Source organism: Microcebus murinus, chromosome 2 (genome assembly GCF_040939455.1).
Source record: "Microcebus murinus isolate Inina chromosome 2, M.murinus_Inina_mat1.0, whole genome shotgun sequence".
Classification (NCBI taxonomy): Eukaryota; Metazoa; Chordata; class Mammalia; order Primates; family Cheirogaleidae; genus Microcebus; species Microcebus murinus.
The window spans coordinates 83,004,624-83,017,020 of record NC_134105.1 but is presented as its reverse complement, the minus strand read 5'-3'; the positions used below and the strand labels follow the sequence as shown (position 1 = coordinate 83,017,020).

At 34.4% G+C, this 12,397-nt stretch overlaps 1 long non-coding RNA gene across 3 annotated transcripts in view; it reads right to left on the bottom strand.

The window, feature by feature from the left end:
- Positions 1–810: 810 nt before the first annotated feature.
- The window catches only part of LOC105861922 (uncharacterized), a 156,679-nt gene continuing 145,092 nt past the window's right edge, over positions 811–12,397 (bottom strand). For 2 of the 3 annotated variants that reach the window (XR_012923704.1, XR_012923706.1), the window contains 4 exons: positions 9,344–9,501; positions 8,758–8,893; positions 3,846–4,195; positions 811–965 (listed from right to left, as the gene is read on the bottom strand). This is a non-coding gene — a long non-coding RNA (uncharacterized LOC105861922). The remainder of the gene's footprint in view (positions 966–3,845; positions 4,196–8,757; positions 8,894–9,343; positions 9,502–12,397) is intronic. The other variant, XR_012923705.1, reaches the window with a different exon arrangement.

The window sequence follows — 12,397 nt, the reverse complement described above, 5'->3', positions numbered from 1 at the left end:
TTCTGGGTAAATACCTAAGAGTGTAATTCATGTGTAATATAGTAAGCATATTTTAACTTTATAAGAGAATATCACATTTCTAAAATGGTTGAACCATTTTACAGTCTCACCAGTAATGTCTGAGCATCTCATACATTAGTATGTCTGATTTTTTTTTTTTTTTGGTTAATCTTAGCTATTTAGTAGATGTGTAGTGATATTTCACTTGCTTTTAAGTTGCATTTACCTGATGACTTTTACATTGATCATCTCTCATGTACTTATTGGCTATTCATGTTTTCTTTTGTAACATCTCAATTCAAGTCTTTTAGCACATTTTTTTTATAAATTAGTTGGTTTTTTATTGAGATGTAATACCCCTTCATTCTGTATGCAAGTCCTATGCAGCATGTGTATATTGCCAACAAACTGGCTTGCTTTCTCATTTTCTTATCAGTTTTTTTTTTTTTGTGTGTGTGTGTGTGTGTGTAGTTAGTCTTTTTATTGAACATGTAGAGAGAGAAGGGAAGGTTACTAACTCTCCTATTGGAATTAGGATAAGTGAAAAGGAAGGCATGAGGCCATGCCTTCCCATGTTTTTTGGGAAAAAGAGAGATTTAATTTTAATGAAGTCTAGTTTATTATTTTATTTTATGTTTTGTGCTTTTTGTGTCATGTCTAACATCTCTTTGCTTACCTCTGTAGGGAAGGGAAGACTTCTCTACCCTCTGAGGGTTCAGTTACTGAGTAAGAAATAAATTGACAACAGGTAGATTAACGAGCAGATTTTGTTTTCTTTTTTTGTCAGTTTTGTGTTTTTATTGACACCATGAAACTGAGGACTTCCACAGTGGATCTAGCCATTCCTTCCACTGCTGCTTCTTAGTCTTCAGGTTCTCCTTGTGCTTGTTGAGCTGGTGGTGCTTGGCAAGTGGTTTTTTAAGCAGCAGATGAAGGGCCTTGTACTTCTGTCCTTATAGAACTTTCTGGAGCATGGGAGCATATCACATGAAAGAATAGTGAATACTCAAATACTCAGTGGTATCTAGAAGCTTATATATCCTCTTCAAAGGGAAAGGGCTGGGGAGACATAGGAAACTTAAGGGAGAGTGAATGGGCCCTCAGAAGAACAGGTTATAACCTGTGACTAAGTCTGTCTTGTCCTGGTATCGAGCTCTCATCTCCTCTCCTGTGAAGAGAGTTAATCTCCCCTGGTTGATGAGACTCCCAGTGAGGGGATTTATGACAATTGTGTTCCTTTTGCATGATATAACTTTAGGCAGATAAGGAGAGTTCAGAGAAAGTCATCTGCCCTGCATTTGCTGTTGGCCAAGTGCCCTCATTCTGCAGACATTAGCATACCAGAGGGGCGTTTTTGGGGGTGGCATTTCCTAAACTCCTTCACCTCGAAGCCATAAACAAATTTCTCTTATGTTTATTTCTCTATATTGTTCTTTTGTAGATATGTGCTTTTAATATATAGAGATTTATTATTTAATATTCTATTCTATTAGTATTTGTACTAATGTTAGTACCTACTCATGTTGTTCTGAACCCATTGCTTCTGACTGTTTAATATTTAAGTGTCTTCACCAGTAATATGTGTCTACTGATGAGAGAGGTCCCCTGTACTCGGGTTAGACCATAGTTTCCCAGATCTACAAACCTCTATCTCTAGTGGAATAGATAGAGCCCCACATATTCTAAGTCTCACTGTTATTCCCATGGCTCTTCCAAAAGAAGTAAGAGAAGACTCCAGACCCCTATCTCTCCCTACCTCTAACATGCAGAGCCCTGACTATCTACCTTGAAACTAGCATAAATGATTCTATTATCTCCCTCATTGCTAATTCTTTTATTCACCAGAAGAAGCCAAACATCCCTAGGTTACTATCTCATATCCTGCATTCTAATTTCCACCTGGCTCTTTTCATCCTATATTCTGCCCCCACCTTCCATAACTCCTCATATCTTGAAACTCCTCTGCTTCTCTTACAAAAACAATTATTTCAAGAAAACAATCTGACAGCATCAGAAAGCTCAATATCCTCATCTTTGTCTATAAAAGTTTACTTTCTTGACCCAGCCCAAACATTTTTTTTTTCTTTTTTTTCTTTAAGACAGAGTCTTCCTCTGTTCGCAGGCTAGAGTGCTGTGGCATCAGCCTAGCTCACAGCACAGTCCAAACATTGATCTCTTCTTGAACATACTAATTCTCTTGTTCTTTTTAAATGGTAGTTACTTTTTTCCTATAGTCATCATCCTAGGGGCAAGCTAGGAGTCTTTCTTGATTCATATCTCCATATCCAAACTATTCTCTCTCCCTCTTCTACAAATACCCTTTTCTACAAAATCTTTGCTCATAAGGCTATGTGACTATTGCCATTCCTTTATAGATACACAGGCCATATGTCTCATTTGCCCATTGTTTTAACTCCTATCTTGACATCACATTCTCCAACATCACTCCTGTCATAATTATTGGCAATTTTTGTATCCATAGTTAAGATCACTCCAGCACCCTGGCTTGTGTTTCCTTGATTTTCTTTCCTATAATGTTCTTGTCTTTGTTGTTGTCTTCACATATATTTTAGCCAGTCACCCACTGAACATACCCCTAGAACCTTTTATTATCAATATCTATAACCTTTCCAGGCACTCTTCTTAGACCATCACATGCTTTCTTATGAGCTGTCTCTCTCAGGGAGAATATTCCACTCGTCTTCCAACCCCTATGAAATTCCAATCCACTAATCCTGCAGCTTCCCCATACACTTAACTCCCTTCTTGTTGAGATAAATTCCATAGTGAAACACTGAAATCACTCCTGTGCACATATCTTCAATTCTTTTGCATCTTTCTCACTTTCTTGTAGCTTCAACTTTGTCCCCTTGCTCTACACTTACACCTTTTGCCTGAGGGCCTTTGAATGTGCTTCTTCAAGATATCAATAAACATTGCTCCTTTGTTTCTATAAGACTTTGTAAAAAATATTATTTCCTTAAGACTTTCTCTTTCCATATTTTAAAGGTAGCAGTACTGCTCCCTTACGCTTAACTTTCTATTTTCCCTGTCTCCCTGTTCTATTTTCCTCCATAATAGTTATTCTATAATACCAGATATCTCACATATTTATTTTACTTATTGGCTGTTCTTTCTTTCTTACTCTCTCACACACAAGATAAAATGTGAGCTCTATGTACTGTTGTTTATGTACATTTTTTCCCCACTGGGATATTCTCACTTCCTAGAATAATGCTGGGTTTATAGAAACAATGTAAAGAGTATTAAAAAATATGTTCGATGAAAGAATGAACAAACAGAAATGCCTACAATTGATGCTTGTAGCACAGATAGTCCTAATATAAGCACAAATTGTGCCTTTTTCCTTCAGATATTTGTGAGAATTTTTCAAGTGCTTTCTCAAAGTTGAAATAACTTTTAACTGAAGGAGTCCATACTAAAATCCTAATCATAGAAAATATATGATTCTTTTCATTATACTATTTAGGTTCAGAGAAAATGTAATTTCTTTTGGTGATTAACAGTGAAAATGTCTGTATCTAGAATTTGATGTATGTTACACTTTTATCAAAATGTTATTACCAATATAATATAGGATTATCTTTAAGTTTTAAGAAAAATGTTAATTTTTGTAATCTTAGACTAATCAAATTGACATCATTATGAGAATTAAAGAATTGAATCAAAGTTAACTTACTTTTGGGTTGATTGTTAGCTAGTGATTCTTAACCTAAAATATCTCGAACAGAGTGAGAGGCTGAATAATGACACCCAAATGTACCCAAGTCGTCCTAATTCCTAGAACTTGTGAATGTTACCTTGTATGGCAAAAAGAGACTTACTAGATATGATTAAGGATCTTGAGATGCGGAGATTTTTCTGTCTTATCCAGGTAGATCCTAGATGCAGTCGCAGATGCCTTTATAAGGAGAGAGAAGGCAGAGAAGAATTTGACACAGACAGGAAGTCCATGTGATCGAAGTAGATGGAAGCAGAGGAGGCAGAGGGAGGCAGAGTCAGAAAGAGATGCTCCTCTGCTGGTTTTGATGTGGGAAGAAGTCATGAGCCACAGGTTCAGAGGCTGGAAGACAAGAGAACTGACTCTGCCCTAGAGCCCTCCGGGGGCAGTGCAGACTTGCTGGCACTTTGATATTGGCTCAGTGAAACTGATTTCAGACTTCTGATTTCCAGACTGTAAGAGAACAAATACGTGTTGTTTTAAACCATCATGTTTGTGATATTTGTTACAGAAGCCGTAGATAATTAATGCAAAGAAGTGTCTGAAAGGAGATATTGGTGTGTAGTCAATTGGAAGAAGACAAGACTCAATATCAGTCTTCAAATCATAAATGACATGCGATAGGAGTATAGATCCATTGGGGGGGGTAAGTATAGGACTTATAATTTTGAAGAAAAATGGTTTGCTGTTAGGCAGTTATGAAATTAAATATAAATATAAATTTTATACCTTAAATTTTATGATAATTGTGTTTTTTCCCATAAGCTCTTTTATATAACAAGAAAAAAAATATGCTATATACTTTTTAAATGTAATTCTATTTTAAGTCTACATTTTCCTTGCCTGTTAAGAACACTTCAATGTTCTTTGGCACTTTATTCATAAATCAGATAAATATGATTATATAAGAGTAGATAGATTTTAGTGATACTAGCAGAAAAAACTCATTACTTTCCTATATAAGCAGGATACTTTCCATGAGCAAATGCATTCATTCTTGACACCGCTGGGAAAGGCAGCAGCTAGCCATTATCGAGGTTTCTCAGTTTGGGGTCCTACTGTCCTTTTTCCTTGCTATCCATTCCATACCACTCACCACTTGGCATTACATATTTAGGTACCTGCTAATGGCTTGGCTTTCAAAAATTTCCAACTTCCTTTTTCTGTCTGGTAAAGATAGTTATCGTAGTCTCTATGATACAAAGAATCCCAAATGCATTTTTAAAACTTATGATACAATGGACTTCATGTAATTTATGTCCCTTTTTGCCTGCCAATGCCACACACTGAGTTCTGTTAAATGGAAATAGTACTTACTTTTTCTACTGTGGTATTTTCACTTGATGAAAGCCTACTTTTACTACAGAAAACATTATAATGACTTTAATCATGGTTTGAATACATCTTTGGGATTATTTTTAATGCTTATGGATATTTGAGAGTAAATAACAGGAGTATACGTAGAATCCTTATGTTGGATAAAGAGCTATGACTCTTTTTTTAAATGCTTAGTGATAAGAAATTAAAAGAATATATCTAAATTGCCTCAGAATTAAGAACAATTTCTTCATCCCTATATGATTCCAAGAAGATTTTAATAGATCTTTAATGTTATTAATTATTCTTACTTCTATTTAATATATCCATAATTTCATTGTGCAACATTCAGTATCTAAACCTACTAAATGTAAAAATAGTAAGGCACTTATGATCATTTCTCAACAGAAGAGAAAAATACCCAGAGTAGCTGTTCTCATGATGCTTCCACTCTATTCAGGCTAAACAGACAAGAAAGAAACAAATGCAATGTGCAGAGGAGCTAGTAAATGCTATAATGAAAAAAAAATAATGCATAGCATAACAGAGACTTAAATTTTCACCAAAATACACATTGTATTCTTTTTCTTGAGAACATAGCTGTGCTGTCAAAATCAGCCTCCTTTGAGATAAATAAGTCATGTAACCAAGTATCATTCACTAAAATGTCTAGCCTAAAATGTCCACCTTCAAGTCTAGCCCTTAGAAAATGAACAAAACTAAAGTCCGCCATGCTCCTTTTGTCTTCTGACTAGCAACGTTGCAGCAAGCTTGGAAGCCACGTGTTGAAAACTGTAGCCTCGTTCCACTCGGCCTGAGACTCTGAGCAAATATGTGGAGCAGAGTCACAACAGTGATGTAACAAAATATAAACATCTGTTGTGTTTGAGGCACTTACATACTCAGGTATAACTAATATGCTGTTGCAGTTATCCAAAGTAAGGGGAGTGGTATTTTACACAGGGTGGTTATAGAATTCTCTTTAGGAAAATAAGGCTGAGAGAACATAATGAAGGGAGAGGCTATCTCATGTGTCTATCCAAAGCAGAGTGTAACCATCAGTGTGAGGGATTTTTGCAAAGAACTGGATGCAGAAATATTTTTGTTGTTTTTGAGGAAGAGGAAAGAGGGTAATGTTACTGAAACACTAGCCCCAAATTGGAGGAAATGTCACCAGAAAGGTATCATGTGGCCACATCATAGAAACTTGAAGGCTGGGATAAGCTTTTTGGATTTCATTCTGCTTGAGATGCAGAGCCAGAGATACAATATGATCTACTTATATGTAGAAAATCATGTCTTCTGTGTTGATAATTGAATATAGGTAGGTGAATGAGCAATTAAAAGGTCATTATGCTATTGGAATATAAGAATTTAATGTTATAGTTTTGATTTATCTTTTCTTTTTCATTAATCATTATTTTTTTTTTAATTTACTTTGAGACTTCCTCTTAGGTCCATGCATCACATAGAAGTTTGTTGACTAATTGCTAAATATTTGAGGGGGGATTACAAATACCTTTCTGTTATTGATTTTGTTTTTATTTATTGTTATCTGAGAATGTTCTTTGTATGATTTATATTCCTTTAAATTTGTTAATATGTGTTTTACGGCTCAGAATATGGTCTATGTTGGTGTAGGTTTCATGTGCACTTGATAAGATTTTTGTCCTGTTGTTAGGTGGAGTGCTGTATATATTCGGTCAAGTTTGTAGATAGGTTTTTCAGTTCTAATAGGTAGATAGGTGGATAGGTTTTTGTATCTTACTGATTTTCTGTCTATTCTTTTGATCAACTTCTGAAAGAGGAATGTTGAAGTCTCCAATTGTGATTTTATAGATCTCTTATTCTATTAGATTTGCTTCATGTATTTTTGAAGCTCAGCACACGTGAATTTAAGATTTTAAGTCTTCTTAAGACTTAAAAATTTAAGATGTTAAGTCTTACATTTTTCACAGTCTAATGTCTCTGTTTATCATTGATAAAATTCCACATTCTGAAGTCAGCTTCATCTTAAATTAATAGACACACTCTAGGTTTCTTTTAATTAGTATGTGCATAGCATAATTATAGGGGGTTTGAGGGATTTGGAGCCTGATCAAGGAAAAAGATATGATTATAAGGTGGCAGTTTATTGGATGACACTTCGGCACATTTGTATTTTATGTGTGTGTGCAAGGGTCCTTCAAAGCAAGACAGAAGTCTATTCAGAGGCTTATGCAGTATTGCTCTTGAGAAGGAGAGGAGAGCAGGGGAATTCCTAGGGGAGAGGGGAATCAGAGAGGGGACTTATGCATATAGGTGACATCATTCAGCAGCATTTTGGAGAGTCCCAAAAGGCAGCTGTTATTTGGGGGTCTTTATGGCTCAGGACTTATCTATTGTTAGCAGATTTTGTATGAGCTTTCATGGAGTATGCAAAGCACGCAGGCTCTAAATGGCTGGAAATCAACTTGTTTGAGTAATTTTTAAAATAATTGGTTGTGTAAATATTTGAGTTTAGCACCAGGAGACTTTTGAGCTAATGGGTTGCAGTCTTCAGGGTAGAAATAAACTGCCTAGTGGCCAGTGTATACAGACCATCGTTTTTCCTCAATTATGTAATAATCCATCCCTATTCCTATCTTGTTTTATAATCTAAATTGTATGTTGTTTTGTAGTGCTTGAATATGTAGCCAGCAACAAAACATTTTCAAGACCCAGAATCCCTTATAAGACAGGGCACGAACTAGAATTCCAAAGCCCATTCACAGCCCATCTGCCCATTTAGTGAGAGAAAGCTAGGAGAATAGACTAGAAAAGGAAATGCCTTCAATTCGTTCCATGTGTTTAGTCAGCAGAGTGATATATTCGTTCTGGTGCATGTCCCTAGCTATGTATAAAACTTAGTGATTGTTATGTACTGCATGCAGCAAGATATATTAACAAGTGCACAGACCCCTTTGTTTTTCATTTGGTTCTTGGAATAGATCCTTCAGGACAGACGGGACTCTAGCGTGAGAGAGAGGATGTAGGTTTTCTGCTCCAAAGTAACACTCATTTCCCCTTCTTAGCCCTTTTGTCTTTTTTCGTTTGTGTTACCTTGTGATGGACACCAGCAAATAAGAGAAATTATCCTAGTCCCAATTGTAATGCCACCATGCTGCTTTTTTTTTCTCTGAAAAGCACTGGTCTTTTTCTCCAGAGTCCTCCCTTCTATCGCATCTCACTGGCTCCTTCCTTCACTCCATCTCATCTCCCCCAAGAATTTGGGCTCTGTCCTCTCTGGGTGGCATCGTTGGTAGGCAGCTGGTATGAGCGGGGCCCAGCACATATTTCCTGGTTTGGAGCACTCCTTCAAAATGACAATACCTTCTTTGGAGCCTTGAGAGAGGCAGGAACATAAATTTCCTTATTTCTTCTTTTAAATTATCTTTTACTTGTCTCAGCCCATGGGTTGGGGAATCTCGATGTTCTCCCAGACAGGGGCTAGAATGACACCATCATCAGCAGTACATGCCAGCTGTTTACAAAAGCATGTCTCCAGCTATGCTTAAGAAACTGATCTTGGTCTGTCATCTCTGCCTTTTGGGTTCATTTACTTGCCATTATAGACCCCAAGGACAGGAATCCTCTTATCTTAGAGTACTGCAAATTGCCAGCTGAGCCAAAAGGAGCTCTTACTGATATATCTTGTTATGGAATCCGGGACATCCCACCTTTGGTTCACAGGCGTGCGCTCCTCCTTTTTTTCAGTTCAGGCTCCTAGGTTTTACAGTGTCCATTGCCTGCTTAGTGGGGGACTCATGAAACAAAATACACTGTAAACAGTTTTAGTCACTCTAAGAAGCAGAGCTAGGAAAAATGAAAAGTAAAATATTGATGAAATTTGGATCAATGTATAAAAAACATTCTAATAACAATAGTGATTAACATATATAATACATTTTCTTTGTAGGAAGTTTGTCAGGAAATTGTACAGAGGTTTATTTTTCTGATAGCAGCTTAATCAAAGTTACCTTAAAATTTTCTTACAATAGTTACTATAATAATTTGCAAATGATTTATGCCAGACTTAAACTTATGAAATTATTTAACAATTGAAAAAGAAACATTTATAAATATATACTGAAAAAGAATAAATGACAATTCCCTCAAATTTATTGATTTTCCTTAATGTTGGTTTTATAGTGGCTTTTTCTTTTTGTTTTTCTTCTTATATTTGTACTACCTGATCATTTTATAACAAACATTTCTTTTACAATAAGAAAATCTGGAGAGATACAAAATGTGAAGTTATCTCACCTTATTGACTCAAAAGTCACATCTAATGTACTAGGTATATAAAAACCTTAAGACTCCACCAGAAACCTCTTAGAATTGATAAACATTCAGTGAAGTTGGAGGATACAAAATCAGCATACAAAAATCACTAGTGATTTTATATGCTAGCAGTCATCAATCTGAAAGATAAATCAAGAAAGCAATCCCAGTTACAACAGCTACAAAATAAAATAAAATAAAATACCTAGGAATAAATTCAACCAAAGAAGTAAAATATCTCTACAAGGAAAGCTAAAAAACACTGATGAAAGAGATTGAAGAGGACACAAAAAAATGAAATAATAACCCATGTTCAAGGATTAGAAGAATTAATATTGTTAAGACATTCATGCTACCTAAAACAATCTATAAATGGAATGCTATCCCTGTAAAAGTGCCAATGACATTCTTCATAGAAATAGAAAAAAAAATCAAATTTCTATGGAACCACAAAAGACCCCACCTAGCTAAAGTAATCCTGAGTAAAAAGAATAAATCTGGAGGCATCACACTATTCGATTTCAAATTATATTAATATTACAAAGCTATCAAAAGCACAGAAAGCAAAAGCAAAAATAGACAAATGTGATTACATCAAGCTAAAAAGTTTTTGTACAGCAAAGGAAACAATGAGCAGGTGAAGAGATAACCTATAGTACAGGAGAAAATATTTTCAAATTATCTCTACAACAAAGATTAATAAGGAGAATATATAAAGAATTCAACACAAATAAATAAATTAAAAAATGAACAAAAGACCTGAATAAACATTTCTCAACAGAAGGCAAACAAATGGCAACCAGGTATATGAAAATATGCTCAAAATCACTAACCATCAAAGAAATATAAATCAAAACCATAAAGATGTATCATTTTACTTTATACCTAGTATCAAAAAGACAAAAAATAAATGCTGGTAAGGAAGTGGAGAAAAAGAAACAATTATACACTGTGGATGAGCATGTAAATTAGTACAGCCATTATGGGGAAAAGTATAGAGATTCTTCAAAAAACTAACAAGATAACTACCATACGACCCATACTGTTGGGTATATATACAAAAGAAAGGAAATCGGTATGTCATAGAGATATCTGCACGTCCATCTTTATTGCATCACTATTCATAATAGCCAAGTTGTGGAATCAACCTAAGTGCCCATAAACAGATGAATGGATAAAGGAAATGTGGTATATATACAAAATGGATTATTATTAAGCTATAAAAACAAATGGAATTCTGTCATTTGCAGCAACATATAAAACTGGAGGTCATATGTTAAGTGAAATAAGCCAGGCACACAAAGACAAATATCTCATGGTCTCACTCATATGTGGGAGCTAAAAAAAAGTGGATCTCATAGAGGTAGAGAGTGAATGGTGGTTGCCATCATCTGGGAAGAAAAGGAGAGAGAGGACATGAAGAGAAGTTGGTTACTGGGTAAAAAGTAGATGGAAGGAATAATTTCTAGTATTTGTTAGTACAGTAGAAAAATAGAGTTAACAATAATTTATTGTTATTTCAAAATAGCTAGGAGAATTGTAATGCTCCCAACTTAAAGAAAAGATAAATGTTTGTGGCAATGGATAACTTAATTACTCTGATTTGATCATCATTAAATATTGTATATATATATATGACCTGTACCCCAAAGTATTAATATTAATATATACAGCTATGATAATCATAAAATATAAAATAAAATACAGATATATCTTCATATATTCTATATCCTTTGAGTATTATTCCAAAGAATGCACTTATCTATAAAGGGTTCAGTGAAATAAATTATGTATATTATAAATTCTCTTGAAATTAATAAAACTTTTGCAAATCTGAATCTTCAACCAATTAACTAATAATTAATATCATATTTGTAATATATCAGGATCCATTCTAAATATTTAATGTTTATAACAACCCTGTGATGTAGGTACTATTTTTTTAACTAAAACAAAATGGTACTGACATAAAAACAAATGAATTTACCAATGGAATAGAAAGAGAACCCAGAAATATATCCATGCACTTACAGCCAAGTCATTTTTGACAAAGTCACCAATAACATATGTTGGGGAAAGGACAGCCTCTTTAATAAATGTTTCTGGGAAAACTGGATACCCATATGCAAGAGAATGAAACTTTCTTTATCCCCTGTATTTCACCATATAAAAAAATCAATTTGAAATAGATTAAAGACTTAAATGTAAGACCTAAAACTAGGAAACTACTAGAAGCAAACATTGGGCAAGTATTACGGTACCTCAGTCTGGGGAAAGATTTTTTTGGAAAAGACATCAAAAGCACAGAAAGCAAAAGCAAAAATAGACAAATGTGATTACATCAAGCTAAAAAGTTTTTGTACAGCAAAGGAAACAATGAGCAGGTGAAGAGATAACCTATAGTACAGGAGAAAATATTTTCAAATTATCTCTACAACAAAGATTAATAAGGAGAATATATAAAGAATTCAACACAAATAAATAAATTAAAAAATGAACAAAAGACCTGAATAAACATTTCTCAACAGAAGGCAAACAAATGGCAACCAGGTATATGAAAATATGCTCAAAATCACTAACCATCAAAGAAATATAAATCAAAACCATAAAGATGTATCATTTTACTTTATACCTAGTATCAAAAAGACAAAAAATAAATGCTGGTAAGGAAGTGGAGAAAAAGAAACAATTATACACTGTGGATGAGCATGTAAATTAGTACAGCCATTATGGGGAAAAGTATAGAGATTCTTCAAAAAACTAACAAGATAACTACCATACGACCCATACTGTTGGGTATATATACAAAAGAAAGGAAATCGGTATGTCATAGAGATATCTGCACGTCCATCTTTATTGCATCACTATTCATAATAGCCAAGTTGTGGAATCAACCTAAGTGCCCATAAACAGATGAATGGATAAAGGAAATGTGGTATATATACAAAATGGATTATTATTAAGCTATAAAAACAAATGGAATTCTGTCATTTGCAGCAACATATAAAACTGGAGGTCATATGTTAAGTGAAATAA